Source organism: Lontra canadensis, unplaced genomic scaffold (assembly GCF_010015895.1).
Source record: "Lontra canadensis isolate GAN:19392208 unplaced genomic scaffold, GSC_riverotter_1.0 scaffold104, whole genome shotgun sequence".
NCBI classification, from domain to species: Eukaryota; Metazoa; Chordata; class Mammalia; order Carnivora; family Mustelidae; genus Lontra; species Lontra canadensis.
The window spans coordinates 327,593-340,337 of NW_022631098.1; the positions used below are offsets into that span (position 1 = coordinate 327,593).

At 37.2% G+C, this 12,745-nt stretch overlaps 1 protein-coding gene across 5 annotated transcripts in view; it reads right to left on the bottom strand.

The window, feature by feature from the left end:
* The window catches only part of KBTBD3 (kelch repeat and BTB domain containing 3), a 30,751-nt gene that overhangs the window by 11,397 nt on the left and 6,609 nt on the right, over positions 1-12,745 (bottom strand). For 2 of the 5 annotated variants that reach the window (XM_032838378.1, XM_032838375.1), the window contains exon 2: positions 6,407-6,486. The exons of 1 other annotated variant lie outside the window; for it this stretch is intronic. The gene's annotated coding sequence lies outside the window, so the exon portion shown is untranslated. Of the gene's footprint in view, positions 1-6,258; positions 6,487-12,745 lie in introns of all 5 variants that reach the window. 2 more of the 5 variants (XM_032838377.1, XM_032838374.1) reach the window with 2 other exon arrangements.

The window sequence follows — 12,745 nt, forward strand, 5'->3', positions numbered from 1 at the left end:
TTCTTCAGTGTGGCCATAATTACCAATGAAAACTACTGAAGTTTAAGTAGCATTCTGATCCCCCGCAACCACCCCCCCCAATAACGCTATTCTTTTTGGTTTTCCCATCGAGATGCTCATATTTCCCAAGCCAGGCACTCAGAAGTCCTCCTGCACCAGCCATACCTATTTTAAAACCACTACCTTTTCTTCACCCCAACAGCCACTCTTTGAGATAAATGTGTCATTGTTCTCACTTGAATTGCCTCCACTCTGATCTCCCCTCTTCTGTAAACTTTTATTGAATATCTCCTGGGCTTCGAACCTGTGCAGGCATTGGGAATCTAAACACAGAGGAGTCACAGGGTCCCTGCTCTTGCCGGTTCACGGGCTGGTGTGGAGAGAAAGAAGTAACAAGTGAGCGTCCCAGTAGAGATACGAAGAGTGTTATGGAGGCAGGAAAGAAGGACAAAGCTCGGACTTGATCCCAGGGGTGAGGAGGACAGAGCAGAGAGAGCATAGAGGGGGAAGGACAGAGGAAGACATTGTGATGGTATTTGAGCTGTTAAAGAAAAATTAAAAGATGACTGATTACCAAAGAAGATGAGAAAGACATTTCCAAGAGAAAAAAGTGTAAGTGGAGAGGCATGGATGAAAGAGTTACCACAGCCCCTTGGGAGAAGCAGTGTTGAGGAGCAGATATGAGGCAGATAAAGCTGAAGTGGACTGGCTCATGCAAAGCTGCATACCATGTGAGGGGGCGTGGCTTTCATTCTAGAAGTAATGAGGAATATTTAGAAGGACTTGAAGTTGGAGAGGCACTACACCATGGCTTTACATTTTAGAAAGATCATTCTGCTCAGAATACCAGCAGTAAATGACTAAGATGTGGCTCTTATTCTCATGGAGCTTACTATCTAAGGTGCACTGGCATGAGGAATGTCAATTTAAAAAGATGCAAACACTGGTTTTTGATTTTGGGATTTTTTTTTGGATAAAAAATTGTTAAGTCACTGAGATGTGTCTATTACAACAAATAGGGTTATTTTAATAATGCATATGAATTTTAATCCCAGTAACTCAAGCACATTTCTTTTTTTTCCTTAAGCACATTTCTTAATCTAAATATTTATCTGTTGATTCTTTAGTGTTTTCTGCATAAAAATTACATCATTTGTAACAAATGGGGCTTGTTTTTTTTTCTATTTTTTACAGATACTGTTTCTTTCTTTTACTACAGAAGTAGCTAAGACCTGTACAATGTTTAATAAAGGCAATAATGGTTTGCAATCCTTTTTAATATCAGTATATATAAGTGAATTATTGGAGTAAATCGACTATTGAAGCTTATAGTTCACAGGTCAAAGGTGAACCCAATGATATATGTATACAATAATTTTGTCTGTGACTAGTAATATAAGTAAAAGAACTTAGTAGAAACTTTCAATTATCAGGGTGCCTGGGTGGCTCAGTAGGTTAAAGCCTCCGCCTTCAGCTCAGGTCATGATCCCAGGTCCTGGGATCGAGTCGACCCTGGGATCAAGTCCCACATTGGGCTCTCTGCTCAGGAGGGAGCCTGCTTCCCCTCCTCTCTCTCTGCCTGCCTCTCTGCCTACTTGTGATGTCTGTCTGTCAAATAAAAAAATAAAATCTTTAAAAAAAAAAGTAACTTCAAGTATCAAATTTTTATATTTGCATTACGCACAGGTATTTATTTTGATGAAGTTGTTATAAGTTCAAGCCTGCCATGTTTATTCCATATAGAATGGCCAAGCAGAGAAGGTGAAATTTTCTATTTTCTTAACTTGGTTTGAGTACTTTTGTATATGTAAACTTTATTTAATCATGATAAAGTTAAGTGCTATCAAAGAGAAAGGGTATGGGAAGGTTTATGAAGGGGATAGGGGAACTCAGTCCACAAGATAACTAAAGCCATTGAAACAGATAAAAATCAATCAAGGAAAATAAATAAAATTATTAAAGAAGAGGTCCAAGAATGGAACACTGAGGATAACTCACCTTAAGGCATAGACCACTTAGTTGAAGAATTATTTGTGTATGAACAGCTACCTACCAGGTGATATCTAGATGAACTGAAAATATAGCAGAAAGTACAATTTGTGGAAGACACAGGTGACAAAGTTTGTTGACTAAGGAAGAACTCACAAAGAACAGGGACGGAAATGAAGGAAAAGTAGGAGAGGCGGTGGAGGGCAAAGGAAGAGAATTTCTGTGTAGGAAATACTCACACATCATCCAAAGCTGAGGTAAGAACTGAGAAAACACCACTGATGATTTTGGGGTGGGGTGAGGAGAGGCTACACTACAGTAGCTTAATGAGGAAATAATGGACACAATTTGTATAAATTATTTTTTAAAGAAGTTCAGTGAGATAAGGACTTGAGGAATAGGTGAATTCTAGGAAATTTTGTTTTCTTTTATTTGAGACCTGAGCATGTTAATACACTGAGGAGAAAGTGGCACCAGGGAGGCAAATTTTGATCACTGATTATAACAGTCTAAATCTGCCATCTGTGTCTGTGTTACAAAGCTAATCTTTCTGGACCTTTTAACCAATAAATCAGAGAACAATACCATATGACAAAACTTCCATTTCTGTTAATAGGTAAACATTGGTAGGCAAATAAATGGTGAGAGACTCTTAACTTTTGTAGTTATAACGTGATATTCAAGCCTGAAGGCACCCCACAATGATGTCAATGGAGACCTCATGGAGAGGTAGCAACGATGTGCCCCTCCTTCTCCCAGCCACAGTGGTATCAGAGGATGCAAAGAGGGGAAACTTAACTCCTAACTCTGTCCAGCAGCCCTCCTCTCCCAGGTGTCCACAAAGATGGGGTGGAAAATCAGGACTTCCATCCCAACCTAGCAGTAATGAGGTGGTGACCTTAACCCAACAGAACAATTAAAAAAAAAAAAACACAAAAAAACAAAAAACAAAAACCTAAAGCACAGGATTTAAATATGATCTAGAATCTTACCACATAATACCCAATATATCCAAAATCAGGTATATGTCAAGTTGAAAAGATAATCAAAAGATACGAACAGAGGGGCGCCCGGGTGGCTCAGTTGGTTAAGCGGCTGCCTTCAGCTCAGGTCATGATTCCAGGGTCCTGGGATTGAGCCCCACATCAGGCTCCCTGCTCAGCAGAGAGCCTGCTTCTCTCTCTTCCCCTCTCCCTGACGCTCTGCTTACTTGTGCTCTCTCTCTAACTCTCTGTCAAATAAACAAATAAAATATTTTTTTAAAAAAAGATATGCAGAGATGACACAGATGTCAAAATTATCTACCAAGAATTTTAAAGCAGCCCTCACAGAGATGCCTCAATGAGTAATGGCAAAGTCTTTGTGATTTTTATTCTTTTCAGTCATTTGAGGTTTGTTTTGTGCATCAGGATATGGTTACTTGGTATATGTTCCATGACAGTTGAAAATACTGTGTGTTCTTTTGTTAGGGGGAGTTTTCTATTAATGTTGATTCGATTCTATTGATTGATGGTATTGTGTTTTGTGTCATTTCTTACTCTCTTCTTGTTCTATTAATTTAAGACCGGGAAATAGTAAAGTATCCAGCTGTTAAGTATATTTGTCTGTTTTTCTTAACAGTTCCATCAGTTTTTGCTTCACATATTTTGCAGCTCTGTTGTTTGGTACCTAGACAATTAGGTTTGCTGTGACTTCTTGGCGGATAGACATGTGATATTCCTCTCTGTCCCTCATAATTTTCCTTGCTGACATCCATTTTGTCTAGTATTGATATAACCATACCTGTTTACTTTTAATTAATGCTTGCATAGTATATTTTCAACCTGCTTGTTGACTTTTAACCTACTTTTATCATTCCATTTGAAGTGAATAACTTATAGAATTGTATAAAATTGGATCATTTTTTGAAAATCTATTCTGCTAATCTCTGTCTTTTAACTGGCATATATAGACCATTTATATTTAGTACAATTATTGATGCATTGATACTTAGGTCTGCTTTTTGGTTGTTTTCTGTGATTTCTGTTTTTAATTAATTTATTTTTCTTCTTTCTGCCTTCCTATGAGTTACTTGGAGTAACTTTCTTTACTCAAATTCCTGTGAGTTACTTTCTGCCTTTCCTATGAGATACTTAAGTTACTTAACCCTTTGCAGAATTCCATTTTGATTTAGCTATAGTGGCTATGAGTGTACAGCTTTGTATGGACTTTTTAGTGGTTGTTCTATGTATTACATTTATATGTGTGCATATATGTGTGTGTGTATAATATATGTTATAATAATATTTGTGCAAATATTTTACCAGTGTGAATAAAGTGTATAAACTTTACACTCTTTCACTTCCCTTTACACTCCCTCATATCTTTCTTATTTAATCATTTTAAATAATTCCTTACATATGCTGAGATCTACATTAGGCAGTGTTATAAATTTTGCTTCAACCTGAAGAAACTATGAGAAGAAGGGCAAAATAAACTCAATAAAGTTATGTGAAAGGAAATGATAAAGAGCAGAACTCTATGATATTAAAAATGGAAAACCACAGAGAAAATCAGTGAAAGTTCAATTCTTTGAAAAGTTCAATGAAATAGACAAACTTGAGCAAGATTAACAAGGAATGAAGGAAAGAAGACGTGCATTAATAATATCAGGAATGAAATAGGGGAATCACTACAGACCTTGAAGATAATCAGAAGGAAAAGGAAAGGAATATTATAAACAACTCTACATGTAACAGTGTGATAGGACAGATGAAATGGACTAATTTCTCAAAGAACCCATGTATTACCACAACTCACTCAAGATGAAATATAAAATTTGAACAGCCCTGTAACTATTAAAGACATTGAATTTACCAGAAGTTTTAAAAAAAGTGAATACTAAATCTGTACAATTTCCTCCAGAATACAGAAGAGGAGGGAACACTTCCGAAGTAAGTCAGTACTACTGTGGTGCCCCAGACAAAGACAATACAAAAACAAAGAAATAAACAAAACTAAATCGCAGGAGACGGAATGCTTTTTCTCTAAGATGATGAAAATGGCAAATATGTCCACTTTTTATTATTACTATTCATCACAGTACTGGAAGTTCTTAGATCTCAATTCTTAGATCTATGATATTAAAAGCACAATCCATTAAACAGAGGAAAAATGGTAGTTGAATGTTACCAAATTGAAAACGTTTCCTCTGTGAAAGAAAAGACAATCATAGCCTGGGAGAAAATATTTGCAAATGAAATCTGATAAAAGATTAATATCTACAATGTATAAGGAATTCTCAAAATCTATCAGTAAAGAAAACAAAAATTCAATTAAAAAATGGGCAGAAGATATGAAGAAATATTTCACCAAAGAAAATACAGAAATGAACACATGAAGGCATGTTCAGTATCATTAGTCATGGAAATACAAAATTAAAACCACAATGAAATCGCACTACCTATCCATTAGAATGGCTAATAAAAATATACTGATAATATCGAATGATTGAGAAGCCAGAGAGACACTGTATCATTCACATGTAGCTAATATAAATTATTTGGAAGGTTTTTAAAAAGCTAACCATGACATGGTGACTCCATCTGGTCAGGGAACTCAGGGTGCAGTTTTGCCTGATTCAAGACCCCAAACAATGAGCCCTGCTGGCCTTAGAGCCTATTTTTGCCACCCTGCCTGGCAGGAAAGCTAATTCATAGCCCTGCTTACTGCTGAGTGCAGCCCCTAGCTTCACGCCACCAGGAAACCTGACCGGAGCATCTGGGAAACTGAATAGCTCAGCAGCACTTAAGAGGAGTACCTAAGCAGGGTGCCTGCCCATCTGCAGAGCCCAGGTGGTGACCCCATCTGTCTAGGGAGCTCAGTGTGTTTTGCCTGACTCATGTCCCTGACTACCAAGTCCACCTGTCTGTGGAGGCTGTTATACAGCCTTTCCCCATGTGGGGAAGCAAATCTGAAGCCCTGCTTGGCACTATCTTCAGTGCCAAGTCCCAACGAGCAAGCCTAACCAGAACACCTGGGAAGCTATGTAGCCCAACCTACAGCTAAGTGTACAATAGCACCTGAGTGGAGCACCAAGCCAGTCAGTCTTTCCATCTGCAGAGCACAGCTGGTGGCACTGTCTGACCCAGGAGTTTGGTGGGTAGCTCTTCTGGATACAGATCCCCAAACATCAAGCTAAAGGGCCATGGAGACTGTCTTACAACTCCACTCAGGCAAGGAAGCATATTTGTAGCCCTTCCTAGCTGCTGAGTATAGCACCAGTCCTACTTGAGTTGGAAGTTTAGCCAGAGAATTCCTGCAGAGTGCATCCCACAGCTTCGTGTAGGCAGGAACCCACCAGCCAGAGGCACCCAGCCTGACCTCAGAGCTCAGGCAGCAGCCTTGCCCAAACAGAGACCCTGTCAGCAAGCCCCACCTGACCAAGGATGCTGCCTGCTGACCAGTCCAGAATCAAGGTGAACTGACTGGGGGAAGACCATTTCTGGAGAAGACAACCTGTAAAGTATGGAAGAGGAGACTGCTTACTCAAACGTGCAGATAACAACACAAAGAAGCAAGGATGATAAAGAATCAGATAAACATTGACATCACCATAGGAGAATAATAAAGCTCCAATAATTGACCTTAAAGAAATGGGAGATCTGTGAATTGTCTGCAAGTAATTCAGATTATTCCTCTTAAAGAAGTCCAGTTAACTACAAGAAAACACAAATAACTAAACAAAATTGGGGGAGATATGCATGAACAAAATGAGAAGTTCAACAAGAAATAGAAACCACAAAAAGAAAGAAAGAAGAAAGAAAGAAAGAAATCCTATAAGTGAAGAATCCAGTGACTTCCCTGAAGAATTCAATTGAGAACTTCAACAGTAGGGGCGCCTGGGTGGCTCAGTGGGTTAAAGCCTCTGCCCTTGGCTCAGGTCATTATCTCAGGGTCCTGGGATTGAGCCCCACATTGGGCTCTCTGCTCAGCAGAGAGCCTGCTTCCTCCCTCTCTCTGCCTGCCTCTCTGCCTACTTGTGATCTCTGTCTGTCAAATAAATAAATACAGTCTTTTAAATTAAAAAAAAAAAAAAAGAACTTCCAACAGCGGACTTCATCAAGCAGAAGAATCAGTGAACTATACAATAGGGCACGTGAAATTTTCCAGTCAGAACAGCAAAAAGAAAGAAGAATTAAAAAGAGTAAAGAAAGCATACAGGACTCCTAGGACACCATCTAAAGAACAAATATGCATTGTAAGAATCCCAAAGAAGAAGAGAGTGGGGAAAAGGGGACAGAAAGTATTTAAAAACAATAATGGTTGAAAACTTCCCAAACATGAGGAGAAAAATGGGTATCAGAATAATGACACCCAAAAGACCCCAAATAGATTGAATCCAAAAAGGGCTACATAGAGACACATTTTAATTGTCAAAAGTCACAGACAAAGAATTTTGAAAGCAGCAAAAGACTGACACATCACAGTGATATGTGATCCCTACCATAAGACTATGGACAGATTTCTCAATAGCAACGTTTCAATCAGGAGAGAATGAGGTGATATATTCAAAGTACTGAAAGAGAAACAGAAGCTGTTAACTAAGAATAGTATAGCTGGTGAAGTAGTCTTTCAGAAATTCATGAGAGGTAAAGAATTTCTCAACAAATAAAAGCTAAGGAAGTTAATCAGCATTACATCTGCCTTACAAGCAATACTAGGTAGTTTTTCAAGGAGAAATAAAATGATGCTAATTAACATCATAAAAATATATATATGTTTGTAGAACTGGTAATAGTAAATATACAGTCAAAATCAGATTCTCCAATATTGTAATCGTATTCTCAAATATGTAATTTATTTATACCTCTAGTTTCAACTATAATAATTTATTTTTGGATACATAATATAAAATATATGTAAACTGAGGGGTGCCTGGCTTGCTCAGTCAGTGGAGTATGTGACTCTTGATCTCAGGTTTGTGAGTGTGAGCCCCACAGTGGGTGCAGAGATTACTTAGAAATAAAATCCTGAAAATTCTATATATATATTCACATATACATATGTATATGAACATACATACTGAAACACTAATAACTGGAACTGTGAGTGAGGGGAGAAGTAAAAATTTAAAGTTTATGTTAGTAAAATTGAGTTGTTATCAACTTAAAATATAATGTTATAGATAGATTTTATGTTAGCATCACAGTAGCCAAAAAAGAAAACCCTGAAGTGGTCACATAAAAGATTATGATAAAAGAATGACAAAATATTGCCGCAAAAAGTCATCAAACCACAAAGAAGCAACAAAGTATCTACAAAATAGAACACAGTTAACAAAATGGTAGTAGTAAGTCTTGACGTATTAACAATTTAAGTATAAATGGATTAAATTCTCCATTCAAGAGACACAGGATAACTGAATAGAGAAAAATACAAGATCCAATAATAAGCTGCCTATGAGAGATTCACTGTAGCTTTATTTATTTTATTTTATTTTTTAACTTACTTGTCAAAGAGAGAGCACACAAGCAGGGAGAGCTGCAGGCAGAGGGAGAAGCAGGTTCCCTGCTAAGCAAGGAGCCTGATATGGAACTCAAACCCAGGACCCTAGGATCATGACCTGAGCCGAAGGCAGCCACTTAACCAACTGAACCATGAAGGCATCCCTCCCTGTAGTTTTAAAAACACATGCAGACTGAGAGTGAAGGAATGGGAAAAAAATATTTCACACAAATCATAACCAAAAGAAGGCAGAGATGCTATACTCATATCAGACAAAAGAGACTTTAAAAATAGTCAAAAGAGATGAAGAAGGTCCTTATATAATGATAATGGAGTCAATCCATTAAAAATACATAATTGTAAATGTTTATGCACCTAATATCAGAGAACCAAATATATAAAGCAAATACTAGCAGAACTGACAGAAATAAATAGCAATAAAATAATAACTGGAGACTTTAATATCCTACTCAGCAATGGATATACTATCCAAAGAATCAGTAAGGAAACAGTGGATTTGAATAACATTATAAATCACAAGGACCTAAGTGACATATACAGACACAGAACATTTTGTAGGATAGAGCAAATGTTAGGCCATAATACAAGTTGTAGCAAATATAAGAAGACTGAAATCACACAAACTATATTTTCTAGCAACAATCATATGAAAGCAGAAATCAATAATGGGAAAATTTGCAAATATATTGAAAAAAATTTTAAGTATTTTATTTGAGAGAGAAAGAGAGCAAAAGAGAGAGAAAGGGAGCATGGAGCCAGGGAAGGGGGGAAGGTTTGGGGGAGCAGAGGAGGAAGCAGACTCCCTGTTGAGCAGGTAACCCAACCTGAGCTGAAGGCAGTCCTTAACCAACTGAGCCAGCATTACCATGATATCAAAGCCAAATAAGGCCACTACAAAAACAAGACAAAAACAAAACAAAACAAAAAACCTTACAAGCCAATATCCCCGGTGACGAAAGATGCAAAAAGTCTCAACCAAGTTCTAGCAAACTGAATCCAACAGCACACCAAAAGGATAATATACCATGATCAATTAGGATTCATTCCTAGGAGGCAAGGATGAGTGAACACTTGCAAATCAAAAATTGTAATTTACCACATTAATTAAAAAGATGAAAGTAATATGATCATCCCAACAGATGGAGAAAAACATTTAAAAATTCAGCATCGATTCATGATAAAAATTCTCAATTGGGCATAGAAGCAAACTGGGCATAGAATTCTCAAGGCCATACATGACAACCCACAACTAACATCAAACTCAATGGTGAAAGGTTGAAAGTTTTTCCTCTAATATTAGGACCAAGTGAAGGTTGTCCACTTTCATCACTATTTAACACAGTACTGGAAGTTCTAGCCAGAGCAATGAGGCAAGAAAAACAAATAAATGGAATCAGAATTGGAAAGGAAAAAAGTAAAATTGTCGTTGTTTGCAGATGATGTTTTGTATACAGAAAATCCTAAAGACTACACCAAAAAAACATGTAACAACTAATAAATGACTTCAGTGAAGCTCTAGGATACAAAATCAACATACAAAAATCAGTAACATTTCTATATACTAACAAATTAAAATTTAAAACAAAGAAAACAATCTCATTTACAACAGCATCAAAAACAATAAAATACTTAGGAGTAAATTTAACCAAGTAGGTCAATGACTTATAAATTGAAAACTATAAAACATTGTTGAAAGAAATTGGAGAAGATATAAATAAATGGAAATATACCCTGTGTTCATGGATTGGAAAAATTAATATTATTAAACTGTCCATACTACCTAAACTCCTCTGTAAACTGAATATAATCCCTATCAAGATACCTAAGGCATTTTTCATAAAAATAGAAAAATAATCTTAAAATTCATAAAGAACTATCTACACAGCCAGAGTAATCCTGCAATAGCCAAAGTAATCCTGAGAAAGAACAGCAAGGCTAGATGCATCACGCTTCCTGATTTTTTTAAAAGATTTTATTTACTTATTTGAGAGTGTGTACGAGAGAGAGCAGAAGAGGGTGGTGGGGGAGGAAGGGGTAAGGGAGCAGCAGACTCTCCACTGAACAGGGAGCCTGATATGGGGCTTGATCCTGGAACCCTGAGATCCTGAGCCAAAGGCAGATGTTTAACTGACTGTGCCACCCAGGTGCCCCTACACTTCCTGATTTTAAATTATATTACAAAGCTATAGTAATCGAGACAGTATGGCACTGGCATAAAGACAAACACATGGACTAATGGAAAAGAACTGAGAGACCAGAAGTAAATTCACACATAAATGGACAACTATTATTTAACAAGGATGGCATGAGTACTCAATGGTGAAAAGATGGTTTCTTCAATAAATCACACTAGGACAATTGGATATTCACATGCAAAAGAATGGAACCAGAACCATATCTCACACCATTCACAACAATTAAGTCAGTTAAATACTGAAATGTGAGACTAAAAACTATAAAACTCCTAGAAGAAAAGTAGGGGATAAACTCCTTGACATTGGTAATAGCAATTATTTTGGGGGGGTGGTGGATAAGACACGTAAGGCACAAGCAACAAAATAAAAAATAAAGAAGTGGGACTACATCACCTACAAAACTTCTACACTATAAAATAAGTGATCAACCAAATGAAAGGTCAGCCTACAGACTGGGAGAAAATATTCTTAACCCGCGCATCTGGTAAGTTGTTAATATCCAAAATTTGTAAGGAACTTCTAGAACTCAAGAGCAAAAAAACAAAACAAAACTCCAAGTAATCCAATTAAAAATGGGCAGTGAACATGAATAGATATTTTTCCAAAGCTATTCACTGGCTTAACAGGTACATGAGGTGATGCTCAGTGTCACTAATGATCAGGAAGAAGCTAATCAAAACCCCGAGATACAAACTCACACTTGTCAGTCTGGCTTTTGTCAAAAAGATAAGAGCAAGTGCTGTTGGGGATGTGAAGAAAAGGGAACCTTGTATACTTTTGGTGTGAATGAAAACTGGTGCAACCAATATAGAAAGTAGTGTGGCGGTTTCTCAAAAATTTTAAATGAAACTACAATATGATCTTAACCAATTCAGCTTCTAGGTGTGAACTGAAAGGACACTAAATCACTATCCTGAAGAGGCATCTATCTGCTGTGTTCCAGCAGCATATTCACAACAGCCGAGATAAGGAAATGACTTAAGTGTCTGTAGATTGATAAATGGATAAAGAAAATGTGAAATACACACACACACAGACACACACACAGTAGAGCATTAGCCATAAAAAAAGAAGGAATCCTGCCATTTGCAACAGCACAGATGGACCTTGAGGACATTATGCTAAGTGAAATAATAAATGTAGACTGTAGAATGTCACTTAAATGTGGAATCTTGAAGAAGAAAAAAAACCTCATGGGAACAGAGAAAAGGTGGTAGTTTGCCAGAGGGGATGGGGGATAGGGGAACTGAGGGAAGGGGGTGAAACTATGAATTTCCAGTTATAAGAGAACTAAATTCTGGAGATGTAATGTACAGCATGAGGACTGCAGTTAACAATGCTGAGTTCTCTATTTGGACGTTGCTCTGGGAGTAAATCTTAAAAGCTATCAGCAGAAGACAACATTCTGCAAGGTGATGAATGTTAACTAAACTTATTGTGGTATTCATTCCATAATATTTACAAATATCAAGTCATTCTCTTGTACACCTAAAACTAACACAATGCTATATGTCAATTACATCTCAATAAAAATGGGGAACTAAGTACACATTATATTAGCCAATAATCACTGATATGAGCACATTTATCCTAGAGAAATACAAATCTGTACATGGTTTATCATAGCACTTAGAATTGTATGGTCAAAAACCATAAACATCCAAAATGTTGCTCAACATATGGACGAGTATACTGACTGTCGTACTTCCATACCATGGAATACTGCCCACCATTAAAAAGGAACAAGCCACTGATATACATCACAACTTAGATGAATTTCAAGAGCATTATGATGAGTGAAAAAGGATAATCTCAAAAGGTCACATACTGTATGTTTCCATTTCTAGAACGTTCTTGAAATGACAAAATGATAGAGATGGACAACATATTAGTGGTTTCCGGGGCTGAGGAATGTGGTGGGGGTGGAGGGGCAGGAATGCATAGGGAGACTTCTGCAGTGAATTGTAATAATCTGTGACTTGATCAGCTACAGGCATCTATACATGTGATAAAATGACATAGGACTGTCCCCACACAGTGCACCAGAGTCAAGT